The following is a 3211-nucleotide window of genomic DNA, read 5'->3' as shown; positions in this document are numbered from 1 at the left end:
TGTAGATATTTTTGAAATGCCATAGAGCACTTACCTCACAATGCAGCAGCTTCTTTTTTCCTTAAGCTTTCCCCTGGTTCCTGTACTTTCTGACTAGATTACAGTCCGCAAAAGTTGATTCTGAGAATTTTGACTAGCGTTTTAGTTGTGTCTGTGGAGGGACAGAGCCCTAGAGTTGCAGACTCCACCATTTTAACGACGTCAATCCAGTCAGTGCTCACTTTTATATTCTAATTTCAGCTAGCATAGTGAGTGTTTTGATCTGCACAGTCATTATTTCCTTTGTTTTTACTCTATTATCATATGAACACTTCTTCTTTTTTTTTTTTAATTATACTTCATATATTCACTGTTACTACCCACTACGGGAAGTAAAATAGAAGATGATTACAATGGAAAATCTTATTCTTGCCTCAGAAGGCAGGAAAGAATGGTAATAGGCATCATATAAACAGAATCTATAATTTAAAATAAGATAAAGTGAAACTAAAATGCTCTTGGTGGAGTGAGGAAGCGCCTCCGTCAGGCCTGCTGAGGGCCCTCGCCGACGCCTGGACTCGCCCACTGCCCCGCCAGCTCCGCTCGCTTCCCGTCCCCCGTGGCCCGGCGCGGGGCAGGGCTGCTGGAGCCATGGAGGACGAGGTGGTCCGCATTGGCAAGAAGATGGACAAGATGGTGCAGAATAAGAACGCGGCTGGAGCACTGGATTTACTGAGGGAGCTTAAGAGTATTCCCATGACCTTGGAATTATTACAGTCCACAAGAATCGGAATGTCAGTGAATGCTATTTGCAAGCAGAGCACAGATGAAGAAGTTACGTCTTTAGCAAAGTCCCTCATCAAATCCTGGAAAAAGTTATTAGATGGACCATCAAAAGATAAAGACTCTGAAGAAAAGAAAAAAGATACTGCAGTTACATCACAGAATAGCCCTGAAGCAAGAGAAGAATGTAGCTCCAGTAGCAACGTAAGCAGCTATCTATCAAGAAATAAGGAATACGGACATGAAATACAAAAATAGAGTATGAAGTAGGATATCAAATCTTAAGGATGCTAAGAATCCAAATTGAAGGAAAAATGTGCTGTGTGGGAATATTCCTCCTGACTTATTTGCTAGAATGACGGCAGAGGAGATGGCCAGCGATGAGCTCAAAGAGGTGCGGAAAACCTTGACCAAAGAATCCATCAGAGAGCATCAGGTGGCCAAGACAGGTGGAACCCAGATGGACTTGTTCACATGTGGCAAATGCAAGAAGTACTGCACTTACACACGGGTCCAAACGTGGAGTGCTGATGAACCGATGACAACGTTTGTTGTCTGCAACGAGTGTGGAAACTGGTGGAAGTTCTGATGAGTTGGAAGAATTGGCAAAACACCTGGACTATTAAGAAAATGGATTTTGTAATTAGCTTTAAGACTAGGCCAACCAACTAGTTTTACTGCAAATCAGATTTTTAAAGTAACATATATCCCTTGGGTTAGTCTCTGTTTTTGACATAGGATCCCTTCCTTAAATGTCTTCTGTAGTTTCAGAGCAGTAAGGAGACCACATGATAATTGTTTGGTATCCGTTTCAAAATTTTTTTTTTCCATTTTTATAAGTAAGTTGATATTAAACTTTTGGCAGTTTATTTTTACCTTTTTTTTTTCCTTCTTAAAGGAAAATGTACCTTAACTTTTTTACAATCTGAAACATACACAGTAAAAATGTTATTCTTCTCAGTTAATACACAAATGGAAATTACATTTTTTTCTATATTGGCATGTACCTGCAAATATTAAAAGAGAAGAAAAGGTAATGTAATTATAAGTTTATCAAACATGGTGTATATTCAGATAACACTTGACCAGCTTATCTAAATTGTGCATAATATTTTAACTAACATATGAAATTGATTTTAATTATTATGTTCAAAGTCTGGGATAATTAGTTATTATTTTGCATTTGTAACTAACTGTGATCCTCATTTCTTGTAATTTCTTGTACATATTTATTACTTGTTCGTAATAGATTTTACTTTTGGAAACATGACTTGACTTTGTTGAAATCAGTTTGGTTTGTTGTTTATTTACCTGTTTGACTTTGTAGTGTATTTTACTTTTGCAGAACACTGTTGTAGTTTAGTAGGTTTTTCCTAAATCCTAGCTCAGGAAAAGAATGAAAACTTTTGACCGTTTTTTTGTTTTGTAGGAAGACATACTGGGAAGAAAATGTTAGCATTTTAGGATAGTGTTGTTCTTATAAACAGTTCATGACTTAACTTTGATTTGGAAATCTGTGCTGACCAAGGACTTTAAGGTTTATAAATCATTAACGCTGTGGCCTTTCCGTATGGAGACTAATGGAGCACATTTCTGTCCAGACTCTCTTTCTGTCACACAAGAAGGAGGTTGTGGAACAGACTAATACGTGGGCTGTAACATAGCTCATTTGCAGGAAGGACCTTACAGTTAAGTGTGTGCCATCTGTTTTGTTAGGAATAAGAAAAAATGGTTTTCACACTTGGTCTAGCACATCTTAAGGCCACTGTTACAAAGTCCACATTTCATTGTGCTCCGTCTGCACTCTCAAACCTCTATAGAGAGATCTGAGTACCTGCTTTGCACTCCCCTTCGCTCCCTCTTCTCCACTGCTTACTGCAGGTCAGTTTGATGTAATAGAAAAACAACATCTAAAAGTCCATGTTCAGACCCCACATAGAGGAATTGGCCCATCCCACCTCTACTTTGTCAGGTCACAGAGTAACCTTTTATCATTTGAAAAATAACATGCATTTTTGAAAGAATGAATTTAATAAGAATAAAATTAAAATAGTCCCAGTTTTAAATTAAGTGATCCATTTTTAAATTTGTTAATTCAATAAAGTTTCTTGTTATGAATCATGTAAATAAAATAAAATAAAATAAAATGCTCTTGGTGACTTCCTAAGCAAAACATAATTCAAAGATTGCATTTTATGGTTCATTTAGCATATGTAGATTCAGGCATTCCCTGAGCTTCATCCTGGAATATTCTGTCAACTGACATGAAATTTCCCTGAAGTAATTTCACCTTAGAAAATGTATTAAAAATTAGTACCTACTTTTCTGCAGAGTATTATGTTTCTGTGTGCAGAAATTATATGAACTACAAAACCTATTTCACTGGCAATGTGATACCATTGATAGAGTGTGGAAATAAAAGAAATTTGATATGAAAGCAAGCTTGTTT

At 36.9% G+C, this 3211-nt stretch overlaps 1 pseudogene; it reads left to right on the top strand.

Moving 5' to 3' along the window:
* The first annotated feature begins 535 nt into the window (after positions 1-535).
* Positions 536-1908, top strand: LOC115855685 (transcription elongation factor A protein 1 pseudogene; annotated as a pseudogene).
* The last annotated feature ends 1303 nt before the right edge of the window (positions 1909-3211 follow it).

The sequence above is a fragment of the Globicephala melas genome, chromosome 4 (genome assembly GCF_963455315.2).
Source record: "Globicephala melas chromosome 4, mGloMel1.2, whole genome shotgun sequence".
Classification (NCBI taxonomy): Eukaryota; Metazoa; Chordata; class Mammalia; order Artiodactyla; family Delphinidae; genus Globicephala; species Globicephala melas.
Note: the sequence above shows the minus strand (reverse complement) of the source record. Positions and strands in the feature narration are given on the sequence as shown.